Here is a 20,854-nt window from a genome sequence, read left to right on the forward strand (position 1 = left end):
GTGGGAACTAGTCGGAATAGAAGAGTCGGCCCTTCTATCAGCTTTGGGCCGGAAGACCTTTAGGTGATTGATGCGCCGCATGAGGATGTCCTGGTAATCAAAGCAATAATTGCAAATTATACAGTTAAAGAAATTTTGTGGATACAGAAATTTCATAAATATTATCTTTAAAAAGGTAATGGACCAAATGTAAATTGACGATGAAGAATTGCATCCCTTGGCCACACCACTGATCAAATTTACTGGGCATCAGGTGCAGCCGCTCCGATCAATTTTTCTTGCAATCTCGCTCGGAGACTCTACTTTAGAGAGAACACAAAGGATCCCTTTTATTGTGGTGGACACCACTTCTTCAAACAATGTGATTTTGGGAAGATCTATGCTAAATGCCTTTCAAACGGTCGTTCCCACTTATCACCAGAAGATCAAATTTTCAATGGGCAATCAAGTGGGAGAAGTGAGGGGTGACCAGCTAGCCACTTGAAAGTGTTATGTAGATGTTGTTCGGGTGGAATCATGAAACGCTCAAAAGATTCAAGAGACTTTACAAATTACCCAGGAGATTCTCTTACCCCGGCCGGCTAAAGATGAGAAGTCTTGTCGACTAGAGGAAGATAAGCAAGAAGAGATTTGCATTCATCCCAAGAAAAAAGATAGGGTCACATGAATATCTGCTTAAAGCAAAAACTGAAGGATTGTCTTATGGAAAACTATGATATCTTTGTCGGGTCGACAAATGAAGTCAAAGGTGTTTCTCCCGAGCGAATGGAGCATAAGCAAAATGTATTGCCTGATTCTCGGCTGATCAAGCAAAGGAGGAGACATTTTAGTGCTGAATAAAATAAAATTATCCGAGCAGAGGTCGACAAACTCCTTGAAGCAGGACACATAAAAGACGTATAATTCCAATTTTGGCTTGCAAATGTTGTTTTAGTACCAAAGCTTGGCAATAAATGGTGTGTTTATATTAATTTTCAGGACCTTAATCGAGAGTACCCAAAAGATTGTTATCCCCTGCCCCATATAGACCAGATGGTAAATTCAACCTCTGGGTGCAAATACTTTTATATGTTGGATACTTATCAGGATTATCATCAAGTCCTGTTAGCACCTAGTGATCAAGAGAAAGCAAGTTTCGTCACTGTAAATGGGGCATTTTATTATACTATTATGTCATTCGGTCTTAAAAACGCAAGGGTCACATATCAAAGAATGATAGGCGGGTGTTTAAGCACCAGATCGGGCAAAATTTGGAGGTCTATGTGGATGACATAATCATAAAGACATTCCAAGGCAAAAATTTAATTACAGACATTTAAGAGGCTGGTAATATTTTGTGGAGGTATAGACTCAAATTAAATCCAATGGAGTGTGACTTTGGGGTGAAGAGTGGGCATTTTTTGGGAATATGGTGACTGAACGGGGCATCAAGGCTAACCCTGAGAAGGTAGAAGCCCTGCAATGAATGACTCCTCTGTGGAACCTTCAAGAAGTTCAAAAATTATTGGGTTGAATACAAGCTCTGTCTAGATTTATTTCCCGAATGGACGATTGAAGTCTATCATTCTTCATAGTCCTTCGCAAAGCTTCCAAATTTGAATGAGGTACCAAATGTGATCAAACCTTCAGCGAGCTCAAAGAATATTTAGCTGGTATACCCGTACTATCCAAACCTATAGCTGGAGAAACATTATTCTTATATTTGTCGGTGACTAAGTAGACTATCGGCTCGATCATATTGAGAGAAGAAGGTATTGTTCAATATCCAATTTATTTTCATAGTCATTTATTAAAAAATATAGAAAGTAGATATCTCATGTTGGAGAAGTTAGTGTTTGGACTAGTCTTAATTACTCGGCGGTTGATGTCATATTTTCTGTCTCATCCTATCATTATCCTTACGAATAGCCAGCTTGGTCGGGTCCTAATAAACCATGAAGTTTTTGGGCGGCTTGTTAAATGAATAACTGAGTTCAGAGAATATGATATTCAATATCAATCCCGCATGACAATCAAAGCACATGTTCTAACTGATTTCATGGAGGAAGCATCTGATATCGACGTAGAAGAAATCTAAAAAGTATATGTGGATGACTCTTCCAATCGGTTGGCTAGTGGAGTGGAAGTATTGTTAATTTCTCCTCAACAGGATATTCTGCAGTTAGCCGTTCGGCTTAACTTTCAAGCGTCAATAATGAAGCCAAATTTGAGGCTCTATTAGTTAGTCTTCAAGCAGCAAAAAGATTGGGAGTCACTCGAGTAATTATACACTCTGATTCGCAACTGATAGCCTAGCAATTGGAGGGTATGTTCGAGATCTGAAACTGTAAGTACCCCGTGATAGTTTTGATGTGATTAACCAAGTCAAGTTAGGTCCTGTTATCTTTTGATGTCTTGTGTCTAAGTGTGCAGGAACTTAAGAGCACAAGAAGTCAAGCAAAAGACGCAGCTAGCTAGAAGGACGGCACAGGAGAGAGTCGATGGGCTGAGTGTGTCTGAGGGATGAGGTGCTGTGTAAGAGTCCGTTGGCTGACGAGAAGGAGGCGTGTGGTATTTTCGAGGGATGAGAAGCTAGAGCAGAATATTGCTCGAGAATGCTGAAAAATGAGTTCGGGTGAGCCCTATTCCGAATAGCCGAAATCACCCAAAAGAACAAAATCAGAGTGGAAGACCCAAACAGAAAGTCAACTGGAAGTTGACTCTGCTTCAGGCACTCGAACCTGGTCCGGGAGCCCGAATCACTCGGGGCAACCAGAGCGACCCGGGTGTGTGCCCTGGTCGAGGGCTGGTTCAGCCCAGTTTGGGCACCCAGACCAGAAAACTTATCTTTTGTCGAGCTATCGCTATCCATTGTGTCGTGGATAAAATTTTATCCACCCCTAGGTACCCAGAACCCTTCCAAGTGCCTAGATCAGCACTATAAATATAGCCATGATTTCAGCAGTTGAACAACAACACGTGTAAATGATTTCTTTGTCTGTTCTACTACTGTGTAAGCTGTCAATGTTGTAAGAGGTTTCTCCGCCTAAAAGAGATTTTGATAGAGAGCTTTAATTACTTTGGATTAGCAATCATCTGATTACAAACTAAGTAATTCCTATTGGGACCTTAACACCCATTAAAGGTGGAGAATAGTGTCTCACTCAAAACACCACTTCTTACAATGGTTAGTACACACAGCGGAATACAAAAATAAATACTAACAACAGAAAGCAAACCTAACACGTTGATTTAACGTGGTTCGGAGATAAAGCTCCTACTCCACGACTGTCTATAAGGTGGACGGTCCTGATCCGTCGGTGGATGATTCCCCGGAGAACTTTCGACTAGATCGCGTAGCTCCTTGTAGGTGGAGAAACCTCGCCACAACCTCGTACAAGCACGCTAGATCACTTGGGCACTTGGAGACTCTAATTACAGTTAACGACCAATAATTTCGTCAACCTTGGACAAGCACCTCGAGCTCTATTAAATAGAGCTCGGGAGGAAAACACCTACTATTTTCCCCACCACCAATCGACTAGCATAACTACCAGTCGGCTGATCCTAAGTGAAATTCGACCGTTACAAGCTAACGGTCGACTACCAATCGACTGATGAAAACACTAGTCGACTGGTACAGTACTACTACAGTAACACTACAGTACTACTACATTTATGCTACAGTACTACTACAATAACGCTATAGTACTACTACAATAACGCTACAGTAAAACCCTAATCCTAGGATTTAACCCCCCGAGTACATTCACTCAGCACTCGTCCTCGCCCGACCAACTTAGACCTAGCCTTCTAGCCTCCTCCATCAGCCTTACATCCCTCGGATGTCTCCCCATCCTTCATATCTTGCCTTCTGGAGCTTCCATTGGCTTTTTCATTATTGTCGGGTCTTCTTTTACCAAGAGGTTGCGCCTCCGGGATTTCATTCATTATCAAGTCACACTTAGATTTACGTTGCCAAGACTACATGCTTAGATTTACACCGCCAAGACTCATCCTTGGACTTTCCTCCTTTGCTAAGATCACACTTGGACTTTTCTTATTGTACCTGTATCCTGCACACTCACAATGCATATCAAATACAATAATAAACCTAACTTAAACCTTTGCCGAAACATCAAAACCTAGGGCACTTAAATTACTCCAACAATCTCTCTCTTTTTGATGTTTGGCAACCTGTTTAAGTTAGGGAAATAATATAGCAATACATATATAAATAAATATACAATCTACACATGCATAAGTTATGGAACCTAACCCAAGGCTCCCCTTTCATCTAAGCTCCCCTTGAGCTAGGATTTCCTGCAAGGGTATACTTCTCCTCCTCTGCCAATAAATGAGAAATCGTTCCTCCTTCACCTAAGCTCCCCCTTGAGCTAAGATTTCTTGCAAAGGTGTGTAGGTTTCCCACTTACATATAAATTTCTCCCCCTTTTCCATACATCAAAAGCAGCTCCAACAATATCCCAATTATTGGACTTTTTGACTTCTAATGACTATAAACATCATGTATTAATCTACCATAAGATTATATACATGTTCACTACTCTTTTGGTCATTTTCTAATGTTGAAAAATATTTTCAGATTGTATCAGTCCCAGTCGACTGGTATCATCAAAACAAGCTTACAACATTCTGTGCTTATAAACAGTATTACCAATCGATTGGTATAAGCCCCAGTCGACTGTCCTCGTCAAAATGAGCTCACAAAAACCTTTTGTGCTCAAAAATACTATACCAGTCAACTGGTACACTATTTCAGCAAAAATCAGCCTTTGGACCCAACTTAAAAAATGCACCAGAAATTCTAAGGATCTCCAAAAATTCTCAAATTTTAAGGAGAGGTCTGTTTTACCAATGTCTACTTAGGAAAAATATATACAAAAAAATATTTATCATGAATTCTAAGATTGACATAAAATCAAAGACTATCTAAATAATTCAATTGAACCTTGACCTAAAGTCCTAGTTTTGACTTCCTCTTGATGTATCTGCCTATACTAAATCATAATGCATCTCTTGCATTAGTTTATATGACATCTATACATCAAAAACCAATTTTCATGTAATATGAACACATTCATATTTTCATGCATGAAACTTAACCCAATTGTGTCAACCAACTACAATAGAGACTCAAATCCATCTCTAATCCCTTTGGCATATATTAGTTCACTTGAGATCATTTATCATATGTCCCAAAGACTCTTTGAGCTCCCCCTTGAACTCTTAATCTTATCCACCTCCCTAGGTGACTCATTTACTATGGCTAAATCACTTCGGTGCACCTCGGGTGACACTTGGCCTACAAAACTCACCCTCTTAACCTTAGACACCTTGTCTTTGGTTAGTTTCTTCTTTTCCTTAACCTTGGACACCTCATCCTTGCCATAATTATATGTCACCCTAACATATTCCTTCTTATTGACTTTAGATGACTCTCCTTTATCCTTGGTTACACCTCCCTTACCAATATCATGTGCTACCTTAGCACTTGACCTCCTTTTGGTCTTGGAGAGACCTAATTTGGCATTTTTGGGTCTTTGACCATCCAAATACATGTCAAGTCCTTTAGGTCCAATAATGAACCTCTCTAGGACTTTCTTCATTCTTCAAGCTTTGCCTTCAAGGCTTGATTTTCCAACTCTAGGGTTCTAACCCTAGAGTTAACATGTCCACCTTGGACATCCCTAGACCTACCCACCTTCCTAGGCATATGTCTCCCTTTCTTGGGATTAATGCTTAATTTTCACCTACTTTCCTTTCCTTTGGTAAAGTGGTTTGGGTCTTATTAGGTCTATTCTTACTAGATTTAGCATGAATAGGTCTCCTAGGGTTATCTCCTATATTAACTCTATTCCTATCATTATATTTAAATCCATAATTATGCTTGGATAAATAATGAAAATTATTTCTAAAATGCATGGAAGAATTTAAATTTGAACTTGAATTCAAGTTAGGGTTTACCTCCCTTACCCTTGAAGCTCTCTTCTTCTCCCACTTCTTCAAGTACGCTAATTTCATGAGCTCTTCTTTCCTTGGGCACTTTGTGTGGTAATGACCATACTCACCACACGTGAAGCATCTAATATGCTTCTTCTACTTCTTCTTCCTACAACTCACATTAGTTTCTAAATTAACTTTAGTGAGTTTAAAGTTTACCTTCTTGAGCGAAGGACACCTACTCTTGTAGTGTCCCATCTTACCACACTCAAAGCATTTAATGTAGCTCTTCTTGCTCTTCTTGGTAGTTGAGGTTGAGGGTTGAGCTTCTAAGACCTCCTCATCCTTGGATTGTTCTTCTTATTATTCACTTGAAGATGTTGATGGTTCCACTTCATCCTCTCTTGAAGATGTGGATGATATCTCCACATCTTCCTTCTCCTCCTTGGATGTTGAACCCGTGTCAACATTCAATTGGTCCTTCTCTTCTTGGACCAATGAGCCCTCCTTGGGCTCCTCCTTTTCTTGAATTTGTGTAGGACTTTCATGAAGCACAATTACCTTTTTTCAAAGGTCGCTTATATTTTCATATTCACCTACATTCAATACCATATGAGGAGGTAATAAATTAATTAAAATTCTAGTTACCTCCTTGTCCGTCTCAGATTGCTCCCTTTGCTCCTCAGTCCAATATCGAGGTTGGAGACACTTTCCCTTCTTATCCGTTGGAGCTTTAAACATTTCCTCTAACGTAATCCATTGGTTCCAATTCATTTGGAACCACATCTCCATGTGCTTCCTCCAATAGTCGAAGTCCTCACGCTCGTATGGAGGTGGGATTCGGATGTCCCATCCGAGAGGTCCTTCGGACTCCATCTTCCTCTAGCACTTTGCTCCCTCGGCGATTAGTCCGTAGAAAAGCGACCTACTCTGATACCACTTGTTGGGACCTTGACGCCCGCTAGAAGGGAGAGAATAGTGTCTCACCCAAATCGTCGCTTCCTACAATGGTTAGTACGCACAACGAAATATAAAAATAAATACTAACAATAGAAAGCAAACCTAACACGTTGATTTAACGTGGTTCTGAGATAAAGTTCCTACTCCACGATTGTCCGTAAGGTGGACGATCCCGATCCGTCAGTGGAAGATTCTCTGAAGAACTTCAGGCAAGATCGCGTAGCTCCTTGTGGGTGGAGAAACCTCGCTACAACCTCGTATAAGCACGCTAGATCACTTGGGCACTTGGAGACTCTAATTAGGGTTAACGACCAATAATTTCGTTAACCTTGGCCAAGCACCCCGAGCTCTATTAAATAGAGCTCGGGAGGAAAAAACCTACTATTTTCCTCGCCATAGAGCTCGGGAGGAAAAAATCTACTATTTTCCTCGCCACCAGTCGACTAGTACAACCACCAGTCAACTGGTCCTAAGTGAAATTCGACCGTTACAAGCCAACGGTCGGCTACTAGTCGACTGATGAAAATACCAGTCGACTGGTACAGTACTACTACAGTAATGCTACAGTGAAACCCTAATCTTAGGATTTAACCCCCCAGTACATTCATTCAGCACTCGTCCTCGCCCGACCAACCTAGACCTAGCCTTCTAGCCTCCTCCATCAGCCTTGCGTTCCTTGGATGCCTCCCCATCCTTCACGTTTTATCTTCTGAAGCTTTCATTGGTCTTTTCATTGTTGTTGTGCCTTCCTTTGCCAAGAGGTTGCGCCTCTGGAACTTCATCCATTGTCAAGTCACACTTGGACTTACGTTGCCAAGACTACATGCTTGGGCTCACACTGCCAAGACTCATCCTTGGACTTTCCTCCTTTGCCAATATCACATTTGGACTTTCCTTATTATACCTGTATCCTACATACTCACAATGCATATCAAATACAATAATAAACCTAACTTAAACCTTTGTCCAAACATCAAAACCTAGGGCACCTAGATTGCTCTGACAATTACTTTTGTGACTCAGTCTTTAGTTAATTTACTTCTTATTTATTTTTCTTACAAGTGTTTGTTTTAATAAAGCTATAAGTTTCAAGGAAGGTGTTTTGTTTATTTTTATTATGCAGGGCAATTCACCCCTCTTGTCGACCGTAAGGGACTATCAATTGGTATAAAATTGAGGTCACTTTAAAAGGACTAACCGCCAACCAAAGCACAAGAGACGGCCGAATCGAGCATCTACCCACCTTAGTTTCAGAGAGAATTCATGATTTGGAAAAGAAAGATGGAGGTATTCTTCAAAATGAACTTTGATTTATTACTAATTTTGAAATATGATTTTGTAGCACCGAAGGACAAAGAAGAACATCAATGGACCATGAAGGAGTAATCAAACTTCGTAGCAAATGGATGAGCCAAATTTTATCTACTAAGCATGCTACCTCTGCAAGAAGTTAACAGAATCGGCGCCTACGAATCAACAAAGGAACTTTGAGAGAATTTCCTGGAGCTATATGAAGGTACGTTCAAATCCAAACTCGTGAGATGGGACCTGCTTTAGAACCAGTTCTGTTGGTGCAGCGGAGGCCGGCAAGAGGGGGTTGAATTGCTGAAAACAAAAAGTAACTATACCCTCCTCGTACTTTCAACTCAGTTAGTGCAATAGTTAACAAAATAATAAAACAGTAAAAGAAAGACACAGAAAAATTAACCTGGTTACAACCAAGAAGGTTGTTAATCCAGGGCAATAGAAGCGCACTCAAAGAAACTCTCCTTTGCTGAAGGCGGAGAAGCCTTTTACACTTTCAAAAGCTCAAAACTATTGCTAGGAAACACTACAGATTGAATGCTTGAGTTGTTCTTCAATTCCTAGCTCCAGGGGCCTTTATATAGGTCCTGGAAATCCTATCCCGAGGCTCCAAGGCGCCTCCAATGAGGGTCCAAGGCGCCTCCATGGGAGTCAGCGGATAAAACTTTATCCGCGCGCAGAATGGTCACTTTGACCTGTTGAAGGCGCCTTCAACAGGGTTGAAGGCGCCTTCATGATGGAGGCGCCTCCAAGCTGGCAGCCTACTTTTCAGCCTGGTTTCTTCAGCTTCCGACGCTCCGTTCTTTTGGGTGATTGCGGCCAACCGGAATAGGGCTCACCCGAACTCAATTCCCGGCCTTCTCCTCGAGTAGCCTTCCATCCCGACTTAACGTCCCTCGAATGCCGCGCACGCTCTTCACGCCCACCAGAGTACTCTTCCGCAGCTCTCTCGTCCTTCGGACGCATCGAGCCCGTCAGCTCCCTTCCCGTGCCGTCCTTCTCGCTAGCTGCGTCTTCCGCTCAACTTCCTGCGCTCCTAAGCTCCTGCACACTTAGACACAGGGATCAAATACAACGCAGGACCTAACCAACTTGGTTGATCACATCAAAACTACCACGGGGTCCAACAAGTTCTACAACCTTCAGTTAGAAGAAGGAGAAATCGTCGCACACCTCCACTCAAGAATCAAGGAACTCATCACCAGACTCAAGAATCTCAGAGAAAAGGTAACCAACCGAGATTCGCTAAGATACGTACTTAACGCATTTCCTAGGACTCCTGAATGGTCAACCCTAGTAGATGCTTATTTCATCTCTAGGAACTTAGAAGTAAGTAATTTAGAATAACTTTTTTCGACTTTTGAAATTCATGAATCTAGAAATGCAAATCTAAAGAAAGAATTAAAGCACAACATTACCTTAAAGATAAAAATGGACGAACCAGATTCTGAGACATCCCTTGACGATGATGAAACGATGTTTATAGTAAGAAAATTTAAAAAGTTATTTAAAGCTAATAAATTTAATCAAGTGTAGGGTAAAATGAGGAAAAGAAAAGTAAGATGATACCATTGCAATGAAGAAGAGTACGTGAAAGACAACTGTCCAAAATTGAAGAATGACAAGGACAAAGACAAAGACAAGAGCAAGGACAAAAGACCAATCCAGAAAAGGCACAAGTACCTAAAGGCGACATGGGATGAAACTTCATCAGAATCAGAAATCGAAGCCTACACCGGGCTTGTGCTAATGGCAAGTCACCAACAAGAAGATGAAGCAAGCTCTTCCACAATGAGCATCAAGAGCATTGATGAAGGGGGAGCAACGTCAGAAGAAAGTAGCACTATAGGAGGAGCTTCAAATCAAGGAATTGATGAGGTAAGTCAGGTGCGGTCTCTGTCTCCTGATAAGTTGTACATGTTTATAAAAATTCTATATAAAATTTCCTGTAAATTAGAAATTGAGAATAAGAAATTATTAAAAGAAATAGGAACCCTAACAACATCTTATCGATTGGAAGATTTCGACAAATTAAAAATAGAAAATAAAAATTTTTAAAAAAAATACAAAAGTTGAAAAATTCTGCATGTTCAACGTTTATTCCTTCAAATTATAGAAATAATTTATGACTTAATTGGTATTTTAGATATCATAAGGACCAAGTTAGAAAGTTTTCATGAAAATATATCCTTAGAAAATTTTTTATTAATCAAAGAACCTATTTTGAGTTCCAAAATCATGCTTCGATTGAATTTTTATGCATGTCTTACATTTAAATTGATTTAATATTTTTTCTTGCTTAGAATTGATAAATTAATTTTTTTCATATAATTTCTATTTAAAATAAATTTGATCCTACTTTTTCTAATAAAGAGGAATTCAATACTCATCTATAGAATTTTTTTTAATTTTTTTACAGTTGTATTATTTTTCTATGAATTTTTTAAAAAATTCATATTTTTTAATTTAAAATTATTTTGCAGGTTATCTTTGCTAACTTTATTTTTCTGTGAAACTATATCACTTTCCCTATCTAAGAAAATTTTTCTGAATTTTTTTTTTTTGACCATTAGTGAATTTTCTTTAAATTATTTATCTAAATATAATTTTTTAATATTAAATTTTTTAAAAATTCAATTCTTGAAAATTTTTTTTTTTTTTGTGAAAATGCATGCTCTATTATATTTTTTAAAAAAATTATTATGATGTTTAATATGGAAAGTATGTTTAAACAATTTTTTTTCCAAAAATTAAACTTTTTTAGAAAATAACTTTTTTTACTGCTTATATGAAATAATTTAAACTTGATGATTTTTCTAAATGATAGTCACTATATCTTTATCCCTTTGACTTTGTTTTAAATTTATTTCCAAGTCATTTTACACTTACCCCTATTTTTAATATAATCAAAGGGAGAGAATTAGAGATTAATTCTAAGGGGAGGAGGTTGATTTTGTATATTTTTTCTTAAATACAAAATGTGTACTTGCAAGTTCTCTATTATTTGATTTTGATTTACCCTAACTTAACTTGGATTGCTCACATCAAAAAGGAAAAGATTGTAAGTACCCTATTGTAGTTTTGATGTGATCAACCAAGTTAAGTTAGGTTATATCGTCTTTTAATGTCTTGCGTCTAAGTGTGCAGGAATTTAGGAGCACAAGAAGTCAAGCAAAAGACGCAGCTAAAAAGAAGGATGGCACGAGAGAGAGTCAATGGGCTCGGTGCTTCCGAGGGATGAGGTGTTGCTGAATAGTACATTGGCGGACGAAAAGCAGACGTGCAACATTTTTTAGGGATAAGAAGCCGGAGCGGAAGGTTGCTCGAGAAGGCCGAAAAATGGGTTCGAGTGAGCCCTAATCTGGATGGCTGAAATCATCCAAGATAGCGAAATCGGAGTGGAAGACCTGGACAGAAAGTCAACTAGAAGTTGACTCTACTCCAAGCGCCCGGAGCTATTCCGAGCGCCCGGACTTCGGACACCTGGACTTGGTCCGAGTGCCCGGATCACCTGGGCAGCCAGGGTGCCCCAGGTGTGCGCCTTGGTCGAAGGCTGGTTCAGCCCAGTCTAGGCACCTGGATCTGGTTTAGGTGCTGACCAGAAAACTTATATTTTGCCGAGCTGTCACGATCTGTTGTGTCGTGGATAAAATTTTATCCACCCCAGGCACCCGGAACCCTTTCAGGTGCTCAGATCAGCGCTATAAATACAGTGATTTCAATAGTTGAACAACAATACATGTAAATAATTTCTTTGTCTGTTCTACTACTGTGTGAGCTGTCAATGTTGTAAGAGGTTTCTCCGCCTAAAAGAGATCTTGATAGTGAGCTATAATTGCCTTGGATTAGTAATCCTCTGATTGCAAATTAAGTAATTCCTTTTGTACCTCTGTCTTTAGTTAATTTACTTGTTATTTCTTTTTCTTACAAGTGTTTGTTTCAATAAAGCTATAAGTATTGAGGAAGGTATTGTTGTACCCCGTGATTATTTTGATGTGCTCAACCAAGTTAAGTTAGGTCATGTTTGTTATTGATCCCTGTGTCTAAGTGTGCAGGAGCTTAGGAGTGCAGGAAGTTGAGCGGAAGACGCAGCTAGCGAGAAGGACAGCACGGGAAGGAAGCCTACAGGCTCGGTGCGTCCGAAGGATGAAAGAGCTGCGGAAGAGTACACCGGTGGACGAGAAGAACGTGTGTGACGTTTGAGGGACGAGAAGCCCGGGTGAAAGCCTGCTCGAGGAGAAGGCCGGAAATTGAGTTCGGGTGAACCCTATTTTGGTTGGTCGCAATCACCCAAGCAATCGGGACTTCGGAAGCTAAAGTGAAGATGAAGAAATGTTGGAAAAATAGTTGGAGGCGCCCTCAACAGTCGTAGGAGGCGCCTCCGCGCTCATCAGATTGAGGGCGCCCTCAACAGTATTGAGGGCACCCTCAATGCCCTTGAGGGCGCCCTCGACCTGGTCAGATTGGTCGTTGGTAAACAGATAAAACTTTATCCGCTTATCCCCTTAGAGGCGCCCTCAACACTCAAGATTGAATTTTCAGGAGCTATATAATGGCCCCTGGAGCTAGGAAATAATCAATCAACTCTTGTACTCAATTCCTAGCAACGATTAAGCTTTCATAGTTTGTAAAAGCCTTCTTCGCCTTCAGAGAAGGAGATTCTTACTGAGCTCTTGCAACCACCTTGGATTAACAACTACCTAGGTTGTAACCAAGTCAAACTCTGAGTCTTCTTAAGTTCTATTGTTTTCTTTTATTTATTTCTGTTGCACTTTAAGAGTTGAAAGATCGAGTAGGGTATCTTTTTCTGTTTCAAGTAATTCACCCCTCCCCTCTTGCTGGTCCGCTGCACCAACAAGTGGTATCAGAGCCCAACAACCTCAGAAGGACTAACCGTCATCTGAAGTAGCAAAGATCAAGACGATGGCCGGTGCAAGTATTCACCCCCTAAAATTCGACGGAGACTTCGCTACATGGAAACACCGAATGGATGTATTTTTTTAAATGAATTTCGATATTTTATTAACAAATGAAATACGGTTTTGCAACCCCAAAAGATAAGGAAGAATACCACTGGACTAAGAAGGAGCAAGCCGATTTCGTGGCCAACGGAAAGGCAGAGTTCCATCTGCTTTGCATTCTGCCGCCCAAGGAGGTAAGTCGGATCGGAAGCTATGACTCCACCAAAGACCTCTAGGAAAAATTCTTAGAGCTCCACGAAGGCACCTCAGAAGCAAAGTTAGCAAGGCGGGACATCCTCCGGACTCAGCTTACAAATCTCCGTATGAACAATAGAGAGAAGGTAGCGCAACTCCAAGCGAGAATCAAAGAACTAATAACTCAATTGAACAACCTCGGAGAATCGGTAACAAACTGAGATTCGATTAGGTATGCGCTCAACGCCTTCCCAAGAACGTCAGAATGAGCATCCTTAGTAGATGCATACTACATTTCTAAGGACTTTGAGGTAAGTACGCTAGAAAACTTATTTTCTACTTTTGAACTTCATGAGTCTCGAATTACAAAACCTAAACAAATAGAGAAGTCAAATCTCAATGTTGCCCTACAAGCCGAGATGGACGATCCCGACTCCGAAGCGTCGATCGATGAAACTGAAGCAGCACTATTGGTAAGGAAGTTCAATAAATTTCTTAAGTCTAATAGGTTTAAATCGCAGTCAAAAAGGCATCATCAAAACAAAAGAACTGTTCGATGCTACAACTACAACGAAGAAGGGCACATCAAAGATGACTGCCCAAAATTGAAGGAAAAGGACAAGCACAAAAAACCAACTTCCTCCAAATACAAGACCATGAAGGCCACATGGGATGATTCTTCATCCTCTGATTTCGAGGTAGCAGTCTTCTTTGAACTAGCACTAATGGACAACCATCGAGAAGAAGTTGAGACCAGCTCAGAGATGAACATAGATGAAGGGGGAGGATCAGAAGAAGAAAGTTATGATGAAGGGGGAACATCAGAAATAGAGGTAAGTGAGGTACGTACTCTAAACCAGAAATAGTCTTTTCATTTTATCAAAGTTCTTACAAAAGACTTAGTAAAATCAGAAAAATAAATTGTTGATTTAAAAATACTGTTAGATAATTTACAAACAGAAAATGATAATTTAAAATTACAAATTGAAAGTTTGAAAATAAATGCATGTTTAAAACCAAACTTTCAAAAGTCAAAACTTAAGATTTATGGAAAATTAAAATGGTACATAAGAAAACATCAGGGAAACTTAGAAAAATTTCCAAGGATATATTCCTCCTAAATTTTTGATTAACTCAGTAGGAAAGAACCTATATTGGATTCCAAAATCTTATTTAGACTAAATGTTTTTTTAAGGCTTTCAGGAAAAGTTAAATGTTAAATTCCTTAAAAAGCTTTTTTGTCTAAAAGTGGTTGATAATCCAATAACCAAGAAGACCTAGTGTTTCGCTACAGCCTGGAAGCCGATTATCGAATTGAATATTTAATTGACAAACTGATAAGCATATAATTAAGAAAATACTATTAAACTTTTGTCAATCATTTGAAAATTTGATGCTATAAATGTTTTTTTTAAACATAGAAATTGAAAGCTATCATTTGAAACTTTCCTTGTTAACTTAGAATTTATTTTGAAAATATTTTATCAACTATAATTTTTACCCTTTTTTTTGCTGTGATCAAAGGGGGAGAGATAGATATAAGTTTAGGGGGAGTTAATATTTTTTTTTAAAAAAATAATTTTACTTAGTGTTGTAAATTCTACTATTGCAATCTTTATACTTAAAATGTTAGTTTAGTAATTTTTTAAATTACTATTTGTCTGTTTTTACCCTAACTTGAACTTGGGTTAATGCACATCAAAAAGGGAGAGATTGTTGTATCCCGTGGTTATTTTGATGTGATCAACCAAGTTATGTTAGGTCATGTTTGTTATTGATCCTTGTGTCTAAGTATGCAGGAGTTTAGGAGAACAGGAAGTCAAGCGGAAGACGTAGTTAGTGAGAAAGACGGCACGGGAAGGGAGCCGACAGGCTCGATCTATCTGAAGGACGAAAGAGCTATGGAAGAGTACACTGGTGGATGAAAAGAACGTGCACGACGTTCAAGGGCCGAGAAGTCGGGACGGAAGCCTACTTAAGGATAAAGTCGGAAATTAGGTTCGGGTGAAACCTATTTCGGTTGGCCGCAATCACCCAAGCAATCGGGACTTCGGATGCTAAAGTGAAGATGAAGAAATGTTGAAAAAGTAGCTGGAGGCACCCTTAACAACCGTAGGAGGCGCATCCGCCCTCATCAGATTGAGGGCGGCCTCAACAACATTGAGGGCACCCTCAACAACATTGAAGGCGCCCTCAATGCCCTTGAGGGCACCCTCGACCTGGTCAAATTGGTCATTGGCAAGCGGATAAAATTTTATCCGCTTATCCCCTTGGAGGCGCCCTTAACCCCTTTGGAGGCGCCCTCAACACTCAAGATAGAATTTTCAGGAGCTATATAATGGCCCCGGGAGCTAAGAAATAATCATTCAACTCTTGTACTCAATTCCTAGCAACGATTAAGCTTTCATAGTGTGTAAAAGCCTTGTCTGCCTTCAGAGAAAGATATTCTTACTGAGATCTTGCAACTGCCTTGGAATAACAACCACCTAGGTTGTAACCAAGTCAAAATCTGAGTCTTCTTAAGTTCTATTGTTTTCTTTTATTTATTTCTATTGCACTTTAAGAGTTGAAAGATCGAGGAGGGTATCTTTTTCTGTTTCAGGCATATCACCCCTCCCCTCTTGCTAGCCCGCTGCACCAACAGGTGTTTTGTTTATTTTTATTATGCAGGGTAATTTACTCCTCTCTTGCCGGTCACAAGGGACCATCAGAAATGACCGACTGAGACGATATGCAGAGATTTATGAACAGTTAAAGATTGGCTTCCAGTAGGTAAGCCTTAAGAAGATACCCTGGTCGGACAACCTCAAGGTAGATGAATTGGCAAAGATTGCAAGCGCATTGGCCACTTGGACTTTAAAAGATTCAATCGCTCACACTTTATATGTTGTGCACATAGACTAAGTTGCCAGGAGAGAAAAAGACTGGAGAACGTATATAATTTCTTTTCTCCAGTACAACACATTACCAGCTAATTCATCTGAAGCTCGTTTATTAAAGAGGAGAGCCCCTTAGTATACATTAATAGGGGAACATTTATAGCATCGAGTTTTTGCTCATCCTCTACTCAGATGCCTTGGGCTCAATGACACTGATTATGCCATGAGGGAGATTCATGCAGGCATCTGTGACAGTTATATAGGATGGAGAGCTATGGCTCGGAAGGTTCTATTGCCCGGTTACTTTTGCCCAACACTACAGGCAAATACAGCTAAATTTGTTGCTACTTGTGAGCATTGCTAGAGGCATCAACCATTGTCTAGTATTCAACAAGCTTTCACATCTATAGCTTACCTACAAAACAATGGGCAGGTTGAAGTTGTGAATCAAAAAATTATTAGGGGTCTTAGGATCAAATTGGATCAGATTAAGGGTAGTTGGGTTGAGGAATTCCCAAGGATTATTTGGGCATATCGTATGAGTTCAAGAAAAAGCACTGATGAAACTCCTTTCCACTTAATATATGGAAGAGAGGTTGTTGCACTAGTGGAAGTTAGAGAAGAATCCGTTTGGCAACAAAATTATGAGGAAGTAAATAATACCGAACAATATCTCATTGTCCTTGACTTGGTAACTGAAGTCAGAGACAAAGCTACTGCTCAGCTTACCACCTATAGACAAAGGATGAGGTAGACATATAGCAAAAGAGTGATTCTACGATCATTTCAAGTCGAAGACCTATTGTGACGAAGGATTAAGCTGGTTGTTGATGTTAATAAGTTAGAGCCACCATGGGGAGGTCCATACCAGATTATCACTAAGCTGAGTACGAGGAGTTATTATATGGAAGAGCTTAATGGAGGAAAGATATCCCAACCCTAGAGTGTCAATCATTTGCAGCCTTACAAAAGTCCATAAGACTTAATATCCTTTATATATTATCTAGTGTTTTAGTATGTTTAATCTTGTAGAAATAAAAGTTTCTACTTTAGTTGATCAACATATGGGTTGCAACTATTTTACTCGAGGGTTCAACCTTCTTGATCGGGATCTACTAAAGTTATCCTCCTATGCAATGGTTCAACCTTTCCAAGCAAAAGCTAATTAATTTATCTACCTAGGCGAGGGCTCAACCTTCCCGAGCAGAAGCTAATAAAGTTATCCTCCTTGGTGAGGATTCAACCTTCTCGAATGGAAGCTAATAAAGTTATCCTCCTATGCAATAGTTCAACCTTCCCGAATGGAAGCTAATAAAACTATTCTCCTAGGTGAAGGTTCAACTTTCCCGAGCGAAAGCTACTAAAGTTATCCTCCTATGCGAGGGTTCAACCTTCCTGAGCGAAAGTGAATGATGCTATCCTCCTAGCTATCCCCCTAGGCGAGAGTTCAACCTTCCCGAGTGGAAGCTAATAAAGTTATCATCCTATATGAGGGTTTAATCTTCTCAAGCGGAAGCTAATAAAGTAATCCTCCTATTCGATAGTTCAATATCCCCGAGCAGAAGCAAATAAAGCTACCCTCCTAGGAGAGAGTTCAACTTTCCAGAGTGAAAATTAATAAAGTTATCCTCCTAAGCAAGAGTTCAACCTTCCCGAGCAGAAGCTAATATAGTTATCCTCCTATGCGAGGGTTCAACCTTCTTGTTTGGGATCTACTAACGTGATCCTTGTTGATACAGTCTGACCTGGCTATTGTTTTGATGTTGACACTGATTTAAGTTTGTATCAGATATTAATTAAACTCAGATTGATTACTGATCAAGGTTGATCAGGTGGAAGGGAAAAGTCCAAGTATGGAAACTTGGCACACGAAGTCGGAGAGGGCTCGGAAGCTAGTTCTCCGGACTAGGTCAGAGAGGGCTCGGTAGCTCGTTCTCTGGACCACACGAAGTCGGAGAGGGCTCGGTAGCTCGTTCTCCGGATTAGGTCAGAGAGGGCTCTATAGCTCGTTCTCTGGACCACACGAAGTCGGAGAGGGCTCGGTAGCTCGTTCTCAGGACTAGGTCAGAGAGGGCTCGGTAGCTCGTTCTCTGGACCGGACGAAGTCAGAGCGGTAGCTCGTTCTCCGGACTAGGTCAGAGAGGGCTCGGTAGCTCGTTCTCTGGACCGGACGTGGAAGTCGGAGAGGGCTCGGTAGCTCGTTCTCCGGACTAGGTCAAAGAGGGCTCGGTAGCTCGTTCTCTAGACCAGGAAGGCTTTAGGGTTTAGGGCTGGGAAGCTCTAAACCTACATAGGCATTGGATCGGTCTGTTGACCGATCCAGTGATACTATGATTATCTGATCGGTCACCAGACCGATCAGTAACCGATCAGTAACTCTCTGTGAGAATTACTGATCGGTCTGTAGACCGATCAGGAGGCAACGGAGTTCGGGAGAAAGGATAGGGGGATCGGTCCGTGGACCGATCCACCTATAGCCTGATCGGTCCACAGACCGATCAGGGCTCTCCTGGACCGATCAGGCTATGGCCTGATCGGTCCAAAAAGGTTGTGGATCGGTCTGCTGACCGATCCACAATAATATTTCTCTGCAACTTCTGACTCGTCTGATTTAACCATCTGCTGTGAGCTTTTTAATTTGCAGGTTGCAGGTATCATGCCAATGCTTAAATTCAAATTAAACTCCATCAGGAGAATAAGACAAAGTGTTCTTTCTACTGTGTTTCATTGCAAATGGTACAATTGGAGCATCAACGTTTACTGGCTGCGATCAGTTGGCAGTCATCTTGACTCCTTCTTATTGGTTCGAGCTCAGAGACACCTGCGAAGAACATGGGTTCTATTGGTGTGAGTTTAGAGAACCAGATGAGAAGGAAGAGTGATTGGCGACGCCTTAGCTTGCAGCAGCGATTCGGTGCAGGTTGACAGCGATTCGGTGCAGGCTGAACACAGTGGAAAAGCAGAGGCATAAGAAGAAGGATGAAGAGATAAAACGGTCGGTCGATCAAGCAAGTGCTAATGTTTTTTGAGCTCTTGGCTGAGAAGCTGTTTTCCTTCTTGCGCTCTGCTTTTACTGTCGTCTTCGTGTGGCTGTGAGCATATTCTTCATTCTTTCTAGCCACTGATCACTGTAAGTCTTGTGCTTCATTTACATATCTCCGGAGACTTGGTGGAGAGGTTACTCCACCGAGAAGGAGGAAATCTTTATCCGGAATCTATCCGGGGTGTGATCTACCGAAAGATCAAGGAATCGTCCACCTTACGGACACGCCGAGGAGTAGGGGCAAGTTATCCCCGAACCTCGTACATACTGGTGTTAGTGGTGCTTGTCTTTCTTTTTCTTGTATTATATTTTCGTTTGCATATTTTCGCTGCGCTAACGATTTGTAGGAAGAAATTCCTTACGCTTTTAGAGGAGGCTATTCACACCCCCCCTCTCTAGCCATCCGAAGATCCTAACAAGTGGTATCAGAGTGAGGTTCTCTTCATCCGGATTAACATCCTAAAGAGCAAGAAGATGGCTATGAAGGAAGGGTTTAGCACCAATCGTCCACCCTACTTCGACGGAGTGGACTTTCAATATTGGAAGAGCTGCATGGAATATTATCTCAAGACCGACATCTCAATGTGGTTCTCCGTCAAAGAAGGGTTTACACCTCCGAAGGACGAAGAAGGTAAGGAACTAGACTCATCAAGGTGGTTCGCCGAGCAAACTCATAAAGGACAAGCCGATGCCAAGGCAGTGGTCACTCTACAATGTGGGATAGCCAAGGACCAACTCATCAAGGTAGGTCCATTCATGAGCGTAAAAGACTTGTGGAACAAGCTCATCGAGCTCCAAGAAGGAACTCGAGACTCTCGGATTGCCAAGAGAGATTTATTCTTAAATCAATTACAAAACCTCACCATGAAGGAGAACGAGACGGTAAGTGAACTACACGGAAGGTTCAAAGAAATTCTCAATGGTCTTCATTCCGTAGATGAACGCGTAGAGAATCGCGATCTTATAAGGTATGTTCTTAAAGCCTTTCCGAGGAATGCCTTGTGGTCATCTATGGTAGATGCCTACAAGGTCTCCAAGGACCTTTCAATTGTTAAATTAGATGATTTTTTTTTGTGAAATGGAACTCCATGAATTTGCTAACAAGGGTCAAAAAGAGAAAGGTATTGCCTTAGTTGCAGGAGAAAAGAGCAAAGATGGAAGAAGGAAGAAAGAAAAGAAGAAGGAAAAAGAGATTCCTTCATCCTCATCCTCCTCCGAGTCCGATGATGAAGGTGGATCATCATCAAGCGAGATGGCCAACTTTGTAAGGAGAATCATGAGAAGGAGCCGGAGATACAAAGGGAAAGGTAAATCTATCGATCAAAATGTTGATAAAACTAATGTCACTTGTTTCGAGTGTAGCAAGAAAGGACACTATCGGAGCGAGTGTCCAAAACTCAAGAAGAAGGAGGAAAGGGCCAAGAAGAAGAAAGCTCTCAAAGCTACTTGGGATGAATCCTCCTCAAGCTCATCGGAGGAAGAGAAGAAGGAGAAAAGCACACGTCAATTAGCGTTCATGGCAAGGGAGGAACCGGATTCCGGGAGTGATGGTGACACGAGTGATACCT

The sequence above is a fragment of the Zingiber officinale genome, chromosome 9B (assembly GCF_018446385.1).
Source record: "Zingiber officinale cultivar Zhangliang chromosome 9B, Zo_v1.1, whole genome shotgun sequence".
In the NCBI taxonomy this organism is placed as follows: domain Eukaryota; kingdom Viridiplantae; phylum Streptophyta; class Magnoliopsida; order Zingiberales; family Zingiberaceae; genus Zingiber; species Zingiber officinale.